The following is a 15,053-nucleotide window of genomic DNA, read 5'->3' on the forward strand; positions in this document are numbered from 1 at the left end:
TATTTTGTTGGTTTTGAGATATGCACAACAGAACAAAATATGTTACATGGACACTCCCCATTGCCATAAAAGACCGTATTCAGGACATTTACCAATTTGTTTAAGTACAGAGTGGTACATACAAAGCTTGGGGATGGACTGTTCCTCAGAGACATACTATTCTGAAGCAGCCCAACACACAGAAGCTCTTTGGATCCTCAGTCCATTCAATAGCTTTGGCCCTGTCTCCTCTTTGCCTCCTTTGTAGTTCTGAGCTCTTACAATGAGGCAGCGATGTCTGCATTTAAATATAGGAGCTGCATATGTGATAGGTCCTAAAGCAGGCCAGACAAGGATTGGGGCATGTTCCTTCTGTGCTTCTCCCCACTAACCCACCCATGGACACCTTCCAAGAGCTGGTCCATACACATTGTGTCCTGTGGAATGACTGTTCCTTTGCAGCACCAAATAAAGTTGGCTTTCTAAACTACCATATTGCTTTGCCAGTTGCAGTTCAGCTATTGTCCACTGTCACCCACAGAACTTTTTCCAGCAGTCCTGAGTTATGATTCTCTCTCCTTCACTGTGCGTTGGTTTCCTCCTCTTCCACCAAATGTATTCTCTTGCATTTCTCTCATTTGGATCTAGTTTTATTTCCTGCATTAGATGTTCTCAAAGCAGCTCTGGCCACTCTGAACTGTATTCACCAATTAGTATAAATTGCAAATTCTGCACTCATTTAGGCTTTGGACCATGAAGTCAGCCCCACACAAGAGAATTCAGGGACAGAAAGAAAAGGAATGGAATGCAGAGATATGAATTGGCAATGTAGTCTTGCATCAGCTGACTAAGGATCTAGTTGATGCAATTTAGGTGCATATTAGGAGTATATAACATAAACTCTTTACTTTGTCTGAGACATATCAGTTTTTCTAGGAAAAGGAGAAAGGCTAAGTAGAAGCACTAAAGAAACATAAATCGGGGAAACCATATGAAGGGAATATAGACTCTGAAGGGAAAGAAACCCCTAAGAGGGATAAATTGAAGAAGAAAATGGCTTAGGGCAATATGTTGGCAAATAAACTTTTTCAGGGACTGAGGACAGAGAGAAAGTTCCACTCTCCCTGGCTTCCTATGTAGCCTTGAGGAAGAATGAAGGAAATACTCAGGGGGCTACGTCTACACTGGCCCCTTTTCCGGAAGGGGCATGTTAATTTCAGCTATCGTAGTAGGGAAATCCGCGGGGGATTTAAATATCCCCCGCGGCATTTAAATAAAAATGTCCGCCGCTTTTTTCCGGCTTTTAGAAAAGCCGGAAAAGAGCGTCTACACTGGCCCCGATCCTCCGGAAAAAGCGCCCTTTTCCGGAGGCTCTTATTTCCTACTTCAAAGTAGGATCGGGGCCAGTGTAGACGCTCTTTTCCGGCTTTTCTAAAAGCCGGAAAAAAGCGGCGGACATTTTTATTTAAATGCCGCGGGGGATATTTAAATCCCCCGCGGATTTCCCTACTACGATAGCTGAAATTAACATGCCCCTTCCGGAAAAGGGGCCAGTGTAGACGTAGCCAGCTAGAGAGAATCAGTTTAGAATTGGTTCATGTCAATTACATAAATGAACTGTTGAGCTGGATGAAGGATCCTTGTACTACCATCACAATTCAATGCTATCACCAGAACCTCAGGTGTAATCACCTCCTAATATTATATGTAAACATTATTTTTGAAGTGTAATCCATCCACAAACAAAGCAACATGATGCATTCAATATATATTGTTCTGTTTTTTATTTTTTGTTCCTTTGAGAAATTATTGACTTATACATAAAGCCTCCAAACAACCAAAAACAAAAAACAAAACAAACAACCTCCCTCCCCCCAAAAAAACCTCAGAGGAGGGGACTCCTTAAATGTATTAAATCAGATGAAAAATCTAAAATTCCTGCTACGCTATTTCATCTGAATGTTTGACTTTAATTAACAAAAACAAAACAAAACAAAAATCAGAAGACTAATAATAGCATATGTTATTATGGGAGAACCCCTTTTTCCCCAAATATAAGAATATACATTAAAACCTACATTTCCTGTTTTACTCATTTTATTTTGTTTATATGGGTACGGTTTCTTGATCCTGTATTTTCTATACGTGTTTGAGAGGATATTTTTGGTTGTTTTCCACTTCCCCCCTATATTCTGCTTCAAATTGAACAATTCTTTTGAGGTCACAATTTTGCAAACACAAACAATAGGTAGTGTATCTGCATATACTAGTTAACAATGCCTGTGTCTACAGTTTTGTGCAAATGTAAAATTTAGCTGCAATTATTTGTAGGTGAAAAATTGTAGTATCAAAAATCAATGTCATCTCTGAAAATCTGATTAAAAACATTTTTAAAACTCACATTAGGATTAAATAGAATTCAAAGACAGATCAAGCAAAATTCAGGCTTTCATAGGGAAGAACAGGCACATAGTACCAGCTTTGAACCTGGAATGCTCCACAGTGCAATTTTAAGATGCACAATACCTACTGCATGAATCAGCCATCATGAATGAATCCTATTATGAAAAGTGCCTTTAGATAAATGGCTGCACTGAATGTTAAAGAGGGGCTGAGACATAATATGCCAAGGCAAACAAGGTGTGCTCATTATGAGGAAAAGTGCTGAACATTCTAGAGTGTGAGCCTCCTAAAAGGTTCGGAATTCTCTATCTTATTCTCTATCTTCCTATTTATTACCCATCTGTCTTGACAAGCCACGGTATCAAGTCAGCATAATTAATGAAATGGTTCCAGAAAACCATTTGCAAGGATAAAGTTTGTATCTAGTTAATGAATTTGTCACTGAAGCCCATTTGTACAGAAGAGAGAGCATAAATTCCAACTCCCTTACATTTTCAAAGGCTTTCAGAACAAAAGGCAGGGAAACAATAGAATAAAGCCAGAGTGTTACTCCATATTTCTCCAATACAAATGAAAAGGCTCTAAATCCAAAAACGGCTAACTAGTCCACTGAAATAAATAGAAACAGTGGGATTTGTGCATCTGAAAATTAAAAATGTGTCATTTGGAGTTAGATAATGATTCTGAGTTCTACTGTGAACATTGAGAATGCTTCATGGAAACTCAGTTTTGCATGTGCAACTATTCTGTATGCAAACCCCATATGTAAACGTGTTCTGTCCAGTTTGATCATAATACTGTGTCTAAGGGCCTGGCCAATGATTTTGAAAAAAATCATGAGATGAGTCTTAGTAGGAAGAGCAGAAATGTAAGAGGGTGTACCTGCAACCCGAGCTAAGTATACAGTAGTACTTTTGGAATTCTGCAGTTTTATTGTGTCTCCAAATGCAACAATTGAGGAATTTCAACAGGAGTGATAAGGGCTCCTAATGAAAGCAGCCATCCCTGATTTGCTCAATGTTTTTGTCTTGTTTGGGAATCTCCTTGCTCTCTGGTCGTTTTGATAGAATGCATCTATTTCTCCACCTGCACCTACACCTCCATCTGGTGCAGCTCCTGCTCAAGTAATGGACAGTTGCCCTATTGTCCTGACATTTGGTTTCTTATATCATCTCACAGATTTTATTTTTCTAGATCTCATACTTCTTCATCCTTCTGTCCTGGTGTACACGAGGGAGTTATTTCAAAATAACTCTCCTTATTTCAAAATAACAAGCGGAGCGTTCACACTACCAAACCTGTTATTTCGAAATAACGGGCTGGTGATTTCAAAATCTGTACTCCTGCTTTGCACAGGGAATAATGCTTATTTCAAAATACCTATTTTGAAATAGCGCTAGTGTGGATGCTCGACTGCTGCTATTTCAAAATAACTGCTCCCCAAGGTCATTCAAAGTAATTACTCCGCAGTGCTTCCTGGGGCTTTAAGTGGAGGTAACGTGTCTACATTAATGGAGCCTGACTCAGACTAATTTCAAGCTTCCCAGTAGAGAGGACACGCTATTTTGAAATAGTTATTTTGGGAGTTATTATTTCAAAATAAATCATATTGAAATAATTTCCTAGTGTAGGCATTCCCTCTGTGTCTATTAGAAAGGAAGCTACTATGTTCTGGGGCACATACAGAATTTAGTAGGGCTAAAACAAATAGGGTTTTTAGAAATGTAATGAGTTCTGATAGAAATTATCCTGATAAGGTATAGAATTTAACAGGGAATCATATCCTTACAATGCTTTTTTAAACATTCTAAAGATATTCTGAATTATATTCTACTATAGTCAATGAGTAGTCCTGTGGCACCTTAGAGACTAACAAAAATATAGTCTTGAAGGTGCCCCAGGACTTACTCACTCTTTTTAAAGGTACAGACTAACATGGCTACCCCTCTGGGACTAAATTCTAATGTGTACTTCAAAAAAGTATAGAAAGAAAATAATTTTCTATTAAGTTGTAGAGGACTTTTTAATAAAGCTAGAGCCAGGTATATATTTCCATCATGGATTGTTTTATTGAGCCTATAATTCTCAGTGCTGCATGTACTCCAGTAAAGTTATAATCACTGGAGATATATCTGCTTCTCTTAGGGTATGTCTACACTACAAAGTTAGTTCGAACTAACGGACGTTAGTTCAAACTAACTTTTGTAGGCGCTACACTAGCGCTCCGTTAGGTCGAATTTAATTCGAACTAACGGAGCGCTTAGTTCGAACTAGGAAAACCTCATTTTATGAGGATTAAGCCTAGTTCGAACTAGCTAGTTCGAATTAAGGGCTGTGTAGCCCCTTAATTCGAACTAGTGGGAGGCTAGCCCTCCCCAAGTTTCCCTGGTGGCCACTCTGGCCAACACCAGGGAAACTCTTCTGCCCCCCTCCCGGCCCCGGACCTCTTAAAGGGGCACGGGCTGGCTACGGTGCCCGTGCCAGGTGCAAGCCTACCAGCACCCAGCCAGCAGACCCTGCACCTGGCACGGATCGAGCCACCCACCCGATGCCCCCCCAGCCCTCCCCCTCTTCCTGGGACCAGGCTGGTGGCTCCCGGGAGCTTGCCCGGGACCGCAAGAGGCGGGCACCCGCCTGGGCTAGTGCAGACATCGTGGACCTCATCCACGATCTCTGCACTAGGCACAGGAAAGTGCCAGGAGCAGGTGTGCAAGAGAATCAAGGGGGTCCACTGAGACCCCCGACCCTGAGCCCTGAGCTTACAATGGCCGTCCTGGGTCAGACCAAAGGTCCATCTAGCCCAGTAGCCTGTCTGCCGACAGCGGCCAACCCTAGGGACCCTGGAGGGGATGGACCGAAGACAGTGACCAAGCCATTTGTCTCCTGCCATCCCTCTCCAGCCTTCCACAAACCTTGGACAGAGACACCACTCCTACCCCCTGGCTAATACCTCTCCATGGACCCAGCCTCCATGACTTGATCTCACTTTCCTTTAAACTCTGTTCTAGTTCTAGCCTTCACAGCCTCCTGCAGCAAGAAGTTCCACAGGTTGACTCTTTGTTTTGTGAAGAACAACTTTCTGTTACTAGTTTGAAGCCTGCTACCCATTCCTTTCCTTTGGTGTCCTCTAGTCCTTCTTTATGGGAACTAATGAAGAACTTTTCTGTATGCACCCTCTCCACCCCACTCATGCTTTTAGAGACCTCTATCCTGTCCCCCCTCCGTCTCCTCTTTTCTAAGCTGAAAAGTTCCAGTCTCTCTAGCCTCTCTTCATATGGGACCTGTTCCCAACCCCTGATCATTTTAGTTGCCCTCCTCTCTCCCAGCCTCTTTCTTCCCCTCTCCCACCTCCTTTTCCCAGTCTCCCCCAGTTTTGTTCAATAAAGACAGATTCCATTTTGGAAGACACGTTATCTTTATTTTGTACATCAAGAAGAGGGGCTAGGGAAGGGTAAGTGGAAGGAGGTGAGGGAGGAATGGGGCACGAGCCCCCGATGGGGAGGACTGGGCTGGCTCTGCGGGCTTCTGGGGGTGCAAGCTCTCCTGCAGCCCCCCAATTGCCCCCTCTCCCCAGATGGCGGCCTGTGGTAGGTGCAGCCGGGCTGATGGCCGAGTGCTGTGATGTCCCCAGTGTGGGCACTCAGGGCACTCCAAGCCAGGACTGCTTTGCAAGCGGGGCACCCCTGAGAACTGTCTGTCCTGGATGGGGGGTCGGGACCCTTTAAGCACAGCCCTCGGCTAGCCTGAGAAAGCATCTCCACGCTCTAAGTTCTTCTCTGATGCCCTGCCGGCACTGCTTCCGGCCTTCCTTAAGCCCGGTTCAGGGTCCACTTAATGTGGACATGCTAGTTCGAATTAGCAAAACTCTAATTCGAACTAGTTTTTTAGTCTGGATCCGTTAGTTCAAATTAGCTTAGTTCGAATTAACTAATTCGAACTAAGTTAGTTCGAATTAACGTTGTAGTGTAGACATACCCTGTCTGTTTAAGGTTCATTGCTTTGGCCAGATGCAATGCATTTAGATGTTAGACCTGCTGTCCCCTGAGCTGTATTTTATAGCTGTTAGTCAACAGACCAGATTGAGGAGAAACTTATATAGCAATCACCATTTACCAAAAGCTACCTATCTACTGTATGTAGGAGAGTGTAGTATTTTCTTGGCATAGCGACAGAAATAATGATGACCATTGTACTATACTTTGGAGCTTGGTTGCTACTTGTTTTCTTCTTTCTTTTTAAGCAGTCTAGGAATGTTCTTTATCTTTTGCCCTCTGTTATTTCTTTTATCTCTTCTACAAAACAAAAAAAGAAAACATAAAAACAGCAAAAACTACCACTAACCCAAACAATAGTCCACAATCCAATGAGATCCTGCTATCTATAAAAAGTGGTACAATATAACCACTATCAACAGCAGTAACATATCTTATCTTCCTACATCCTCTTATAACTAAACAAAGAATATTCAGAAATGTCTTCTCACACTCTTAAGAAAAGCAACAACAGAATCAAATAACTACTTTAAGTGAACTTGACAAAAACTAGAAGGAAAAGTTTGTTTACAAAAAAAGGTGTCACAAAAACAAAAATTTAGGGACGTGCCCAAATTCATCACTTTATTTGTGATATTTTTAACATAGTTTCTGGTTAATTATGCCACTATATTGGATGCAGAAAAGATTCCATATTTGCTCTTTTCCCCCATCCTGCCTCTTCTCTCCCTATACCACTTACAAGTAGCAAGCCAAGAGTCAAGCAACAAGAGACTGAAATCCACTTACGGATGAAGTCAGCAAAGCTGAAATTATGAAGGGCACAGCAGAAGTGTAATACTCCTCTACTATCAAGAAATATTATACTTGGGGTGTAGATATTTTAAACTGTATGCACAACGAGTGATTTATACTACAGGAAAATAAGAAACACTTGAGAAATTTCAAAATATGACAAGAGCACTTCTGAAAAATATTACATTGTGTTTTGATATAATCTTTTAGAGTTTCATTCTCTAATAGTTTTTTTAAGTATACTCTAATGGCTGGATTCTCATAAACATGGGTATTGTTAGAGTAAGGGACATAGTAAACCATGCCGCGAGTTACAGATGTCACCACTGATTGTGCGTACCTTTAAAGATGCATAAATGAGAAAATAAGGTCCTAAATATATCCTGGCATTAAATCTTAATGTAGAGAGGTTATTATTTTTAATTGATAAAATTGGGCTACGGAAGGATGGATGTTAAGGAGCTCTCCAAAAGCAACCGAAGAACAATAGAGAATCTAACTTAGTATAATGGAAAATATACAGAAACAGAAGGTCACTGGGGCCATTCAGATATGCTTCATGTAGTGACTGAATTCAGGCAAATGATTTATATTATCCTTCATACCATGGTATATCAAGCATTTCTATCATATTGTTCCAATGCAAGTGTTGTACATTACCCATGATACTTGCTGTTTCTGGTCCCACCACTCCCTCTCTGCCACAGCATACAAGCATCTAGTCTTGAAGCAAGCAGTTTCATCTATTGAAAGATTGAAAACCACTCCATGGAGTAGTCTACAAAGTTGATATCTTAAAGGTGACAGCAAAAGAATAGTACTACAAAACTACTCCACTCTTAGATCAAAGGTTATGGAGCTCATATGAGTGGTGTACCACTAGCTCTTTCACATTGTGGATCTTCCTGTAGTTGGCAGAATTAGTAAAGAGGTAGTCTGTGCTTTTGTGTAAATCAGTTTCACGTATATAGTTGGCAACTCAAAATTTAGCAACTGCAGTGTTTTCGGTGGTTAGCACTGATCTTGAAGGCCATGTGTAACTGGACCTCTGAGTCTCATTTCTTAAAAGTAGTATCAGACAGAGAGTCTCTTCAGATAGTGGCCAAAGACAGAAACTGTCGCTGGAGCCTGCGCAAACCCAGCAGGGGTTTAGAAGCACACTGATCCAGTGTATTGTTCCAAACACAAATACTTGGTGTGTCTACAAATGGCAGCTTAGCGAGCACTGTGACACCTACCTTCATTTTTTTCCTTAATTTATACACCTGAATATACACTCATTGATTACACTGATGGTAGTGCCCCAGTCCAGTAAATTAGTCAATCATGCACTCAACTGTATGCATATATATTCAATGAGATGATTCACATCCTGAAATGCATAAGTAATTTGCTGGGCTAGAGCATAAATAAAGGGAGAATATGATTCTTTTATTTTCTTTAGTCTCCTTAATATTGGTTTGTCCTCAATTTACAGGTACAGGTTGAACCTCTGTAGTCCTCCACCCTTAGGAACTTACCAGTGCTGAACCAGAGAATTGGCTGAACCATGGGAGATCAATGTTGTAGCAGAATTACCAACACTTCCACTGCTTACTGGGCTCTTATAAGACATTTAGGGGTAAATTAGAGCTAAATAAGAGAACAGCACACTGAAAGCCAGGACATGTAGCTGTAAACAAACTTTATGGGACCACAGAAAACAAGGCTACAACTTGTGCATCTGACCATCTCTTTTGCTTCTTCTCCTTATAAGGCTACTTCTAGTGCTGCCTTAGTAGCAATTGCCTTCTCTTTTGTAGAAAAAAGAAAGTGGGGAAAATCCCCCAAACTCTCTTCTACAACCCCACCTCTTACACAGAACCCTGTTGTTAGCTGTTTGCTATGCTAGTGTTTGCTAATGACCGGGTTTCAGCCTAACCAAACAAGGTCAACAACACCTCTCCTCACTGAAAAATAAAATAACTGTGCCTTCTGAGCACAACATCACAAATCTCTTCTTCAGTCAAACTCCCACTAAAGCCCAGCTGTTAGTTGTACTTGTGTCACATTTGTGTGAAAGGAAAAGCACAGGATATGAACTGTTGTGGTCTAGAGAAGTAATTTTCAGTTGAGTTGATACATCAGGGGGTTAGATTGCTAACTAAATTATTAATGTTGGCTGAGCTATCATTGAGAATCCCATTGGATATAAAATTCAACTAGCAAATGGCTAAAGATGTTGTGTTAAGAATACATAGTTCTGTACTGATATAAAAGTCACCTCCCAAGAAAAGTGGATGATTACAATTAATTTATCCTCTCTGGGACCTTATCCAAAGTCCCCTGGAGTTGAGTGCTTCAATTGACTTCAGAGGGCTTAGGATCAGTCCCATGGTTTATTACCACTTGTCAAATTTCAAAAGCCTATGTTGTCCATTCATTTATGCCCTCTTGCAAACCATCTTCATTTTATTTTTGTTTATTTTAAATTTATTGTTTATCTTCAAATGTAGGTGAAGGAAATTATAAATATACAAAGTGTGATGTAAGAAAAAACACTTTCCTGTTCCACTGTCTGTAGTAAACAATTGCCTTTAAAAGGGATCACAACGTGGGCTCAGGTCTCCTTAAGGAGCTGTTATTTAAACAGTAGTCTATAGCGTTGATAAAAGGTTAGCATCAAAGACTAATCTCCCCTGTCAGTTTAAGACATGCAGCTGATTTACTCATTCACTTCTATTGTTCTGTTAACAGAAAAGAACTTCAAGGAATATTCAGGCATGGAAAACTGAAGAGAAACTATTTGCAATGATAATTCTGAAAATCGTGTACAGTAAACTTGAATTGTCATGTAAGCTCAGCTTCCCTGGTTAGGCCTCTTCTGTCAATACAGAGTTCTTCCAAACCTTGCCTTCTCTAAACCTTTGTGCTGGGCTTCCCTGGCTGCTCAAAAGGTTACCCTGCAAAGGGGAAAAGTCCCTTCATCTTGCTGAAGTGAGTCTCATGTAAAACTGTCAAAGCAGTTGGTATATATGTAAGATGCTCTGGGATAAATCTAGAAAAAAAGTTTCTGTGTGGATGAAAGGTAATTTTCACTACTTCACAAGTGAAAAAAATCCTTCATAAATCTTTTAGTTTATGAATATTTGGAGCAGAGCCTGTTACTTATTATGCAGCTAGCACAATGGAGCCCTGGTCTGACTGACGTCTAAGAACTATCACAATGTGATAAATAATAAATTCCATATTGTACCTTTTAATTTTGGTACACTATTGTTTTGCTTCTGATTTAAGACAATGGTTCAGATTCTGATACCTGACATTGGTGGAAAGTCACAGACTACAGTAGAGTTACTCCAGATTTACACTGCTGTAACTGAGATTAGAAACCAGCTCAATTTGAGGATAGTTGTTAAGGACCTTACTTGTACACATAATAATTTAACTAGAGCCAACAGAATTCTCAACTTATAATTTAGATATTTTAGAAACATGTATTTCAGTTGAGACCAGTGGCCAAAATATGTGGCAAAGCCAGTAATTAGAAAAAGTTGCACCAAAAAAAAAAAATCTGACCCATTCTACTCACCCATGCATTCACCTACACAAAAGTATTTCTGATCTCCCAATTAAAATCACCCAAGCAATTAAACAATTTGAGTTCTGCCCCTAAACCCAATGAATAAATTCAGCCTCAACAGTTATTACTGTATTAATTCCCTACTCCTTAAATGATTAAATAGTCCATTTCTGTTCTGCTTCCTACCCCCCAAAGGCGTCACAAAGCTATTTTTACTAGCTCTCTCTCCTTCACATCATAGACCTTGTTCTCTGCATCAGCTTTCTCCCACTTAGGGCTTATCTAGACTACACGGAACAGTCAAAAGAAGAGCTTTCAAAAGTGAAAGTAGTTTAGACGTGGCTTTTTCGGCGCCCCCCCCTTGTCGAAAAGCTGTGTAAACACAAAAGCCCATTTTTTGAGGGAGAACAGCTTTTCGACAAAGGGGAGAGGGTTCTCCAAAAAAGCCACATCTAAACTACTTTGACTTTCGAAAGCTGCGCTTTGGAAAGTGCAATCGAAAGTGAGATCCTCTTTCGACTGTTCCGTGTAGTCTAGATAAGCCCTTAGGTTCCTGGAGCTACTTCTGAGGTAGAACTGGAAATCAGCACTGAGATTGTATCAATGCATAGACTGTGTGGATCCCCAAAGAATGCTGGAAAATGAATGTGTGAGCAAGCTCTGATTTCAGTCCTGCTCTGTACCTTCAATGGAGGAAGTTGTTTTAAGCATTAAGAGCTAGTAGGCTCACTTGCCCTTCCATCCCCGAACACCACTCAGTGTTGCTGTGGCTGCACTAAAATCAAGACACTATCTGCCTCTCCTCTCCTTCCAGCATATTCCAACATGAATCTCTCCACTGGGCTGCAGTAGAGGAGGAAAAATTAAAGGCATTATAAAGGGACTTTTTTTCTTTTAAAAGAAAGAAGAAGGATTTAATTGGTGGACAATAGCCCCATTAACGAGGAGGACAGGGTGGGGAGAAGGTCTGCTATATTACACTAGATCTGTACCACTCAGAGATTCCTCAGCATGGAGGGATCCTCACAGTTTTGACTAATAGCCTTTAAAGACCCTTTATATGTCCAGCATGGCACAAAGGATTATGGGAGTGGTTCCATACCCATTATCATTTTTATTCTTTTCTATATCTTTTCCAATTTTAATACATACTCTTTTGGGATGAAGAGACTTGCAGTTTCCAAGGTGTGGGCATGCCATGGATTTACGCAATGGCATTATGATATTTTGTATTTTATTATCTATACTTTTCCTAATGGTTCCTGGCATTATGCTAACTTTCTTGGCTGCTGGTCCACACTGAGCAGAAATTTTCAGAGAAGTATCTGCCATGACTTCCAGGTGTCTTTCTTAAGTGGTAAAAGCTAATTTTTACCCAATCATTTTTATTAATAATCTGGAAAATGTCTTCCAATGTACATTAAATTTAATTTGCCATTTTGTTGTCCAATCAAGTAGAGAGATTGCTTTATAAATTTTAACAGTCTACTATGGACTTAATTATATTGAACAATTTTGTGTCATTTGCAAACTTTTCTGCTCCAGTCATGATTTCCTTTATAAGAACTGTGCTGTTGACTCTTCCTCAACATATCATGTTCATCTACGGGTCTAGTAATTCTGTCCTTTCAATTATTTTGAATGATACTGAAGTCTTGCTTACCATTCTATGAATGTCAGGATTGCCTCCTGAGGCTTTTTTAAAAATTGATGTTAGTTAGCGATCATCCTGTGATCTAGTACAGATGCTGATTTAAGTGATTGCTTACATACCACAGTTAGTAGTTTTGCAATTTTATATTTAAGTTCTGTCAGAACTCTTGGGTGAATGCCATCTGGTCCTGGTGACTTATTACCATTTATTTTATGCTTGTTCTAAAATCTCATCTACTGACACCTCAATCAGAACAGTTCTTCAGATCTGTCACCTAAAAAGAATGGTTCAAGTGTAGACAATCTCTCCGGTATCCTCGGGAAAAAAAAGGCAAAGAATTATTTTAGTTTCTCTGCAATGCTTTGTCTCCCTTTTGGGCTCCTTCAGCTTTTTAATTGTCCATTGGCTTCACTGTTTATTTGGCACATTTTCTGCTTCAGATGTAAATGAAAAAAGAATGCTGCTAGCTTTTGTCCTTAGCTAGCTGCTCTTCAAACTTTCTTGACCTTCCTTATTATACTTTTGTAATTGACATACCATAGTTTGTGTTCCTTTCTGTTTTTCTCAATAGGATATTATTTCCAACTTTTAAAAGTGCCTTTTTGTACCTGACAACCTCTGTTTCTTCTCTGTTTAATCACAATTATATTTTTTAGTTTCTTACTGGTTCTTGTCGTTGTTGGTGGTGGGTTTTTTTATTTGCTGCTGTTGTGGTTCATTATTTGGATTATACATTTAGTCTGAGTGTTTTAAGTGGTCTCCATGAAATATGCATGCATTTCATCCTTCTGATTGTTCCTTTAATTTCTGTTAAACTAGCTTCCTCATTTTTGTGTAGCTCCCCCATTTGAATATAATTCTATTATGGTGGGTTTCTTTGTCATTTCCCCCTTACAAGAATGTTAAATTTAATTATACTGTGGTCACTAATACCAAGCTGTTCATATATATTCACCACTTAGATTCTATGCCACTTATGACTAAATTAAGAATTGCCTCTCCCCTTTTTGATTCCAGAACAATCTGCTCCATGAAGCAGTCATTTATGGTGTCAAGACATTTTATTGCTGCCTCCCTTCCTGAGCTTACATATACTTAGTCAACACAAGGATATCCTCATTCCACCAAGTTTCCATGATGCCTGTTATATCACTATTCTCATTTTTTGACAGATACAGTACTACAGGTTGAACCTCTCTAGTCCGGCACACTTGAGACCTGACTAGTGCTGAACCAGAGAAATTATTGAACCAATGGAGGTCAATCTTGTCTAGCAGTATTACTAACATTTCCACTACTTACTTGGCTCTTAGAACACATTAGGGGTCAATTAGAGCTAAATAACAGCACAAACACTGAGAGCTAGGACTGGTGGCTGTAAACAAACTTCATGGCTACGTCTACACTGGCCCCTTTTCCGGAAGGGGCATGTACATTTCATGAGTCGTCGTAGGGAAATGCGCGGGGGATTTAAATATCCCCCGCGGCATTTAAATAAAAATGTCCGCCGCTTTTTTCCGGCTTTTAAAAAAGCCGGAAAAGAGCGTCTACACTGGCCCCGATCCTCCGGAAAAAGCGCCCTTTTCCGGAGGCTCTTATTCCTACTTCAAAGTAGGAATAAGAGCCTCCGGAAAAGGGCTCTTTTTCCGGAGGATCGGGGCCAGTGTAGACGCTCTTTTCCGGCTTTTTTAAAAGCCGGAAAAAAGCGGCGGACATTTTTATTTAAATGCCGCGGGGGATATTTAAATCCCCCCGCGCATTTCCCTACGACGACTCATGAAATGTACATGCCCCTTCCGGAAAAGGGGCCAGTGTAGACGAGCCCTGAGAGCTAGGACTGGTGGCTATAAACAAACTTCATGGGATTGCAGGAAACTTGGCAACACTCATGATAAGTGGACATTGGGCTAAATAAAATAATGCCAGACCATGGATGTTGCTGAACTGGAGAGTGACAGACTAGAGAGTTTCAACCTGCACACGTATTTTAGTATTTAGAGTTTAGCATTTATTTATAATCACATGTACATTTTGTCAATAATCAGTTGCTTGCCTTCATGTGGTGTATGTAAATGGGACTTCTTTAAGTTTGACTGTTCCTTGCTAGCTCCTGCTTGCACTTTCCCAGAATATACACTTCCCCTTTAATAAATTCATCCAAAGCATGTTATCATACCTGGCAGCTTTCATCATACCTGGCAGCTTTCCCTCTCTATTTCTGGATTTCTATTTTCATATTTAAAAATAATATGACTTTTTCTAAAACTGAGTATTTCATATTCCCTTCTGTCTTGTAGAAACTTCTCATTTATAATTTAGTTATATAGAAGCATAGCCCTGTCCAGTTCTAATACGCTCAGGATTAATTTGTGTGTTCATTCAAATGGTCATAAAATCTAAAGGAGATGATTACAATATGGTAACCCTAAACTCTATATCTACAGGGTTACTTGTTAGAAGAATGATAACTTGCTGTGTGCGCTTGTAGTAAAATAGTCAAAAGATAGATATTCGACACTAAAATTGTCTGAACACTCTAATTTTCACATCAGGAACTAGCTTCAAGGAAAACAGAATTTCACTTGCATACCAAAGCAAATTTTTAACATGAAATTTCCCCTGTACTTTATCATATGTAGAATGCAATTTCCTTCAAAATTAATAAGAA

The sequence above is a fragment of the Pelodiscus sinensis genome, chromosome 1, assembly GCF_052426305.1.
Source record: "Pelodiscus sinensis isolate ZL-2025 chromosome 1, ASM5242630v1, whole genome shotgun sequence".
NCBI classification, from domain to species: domain Eukaryota; kingdom Metazoa; phylum Chordata; order Testudines; family Trionychidae; genus Pelodiscus; species Pelodiscus sinensis.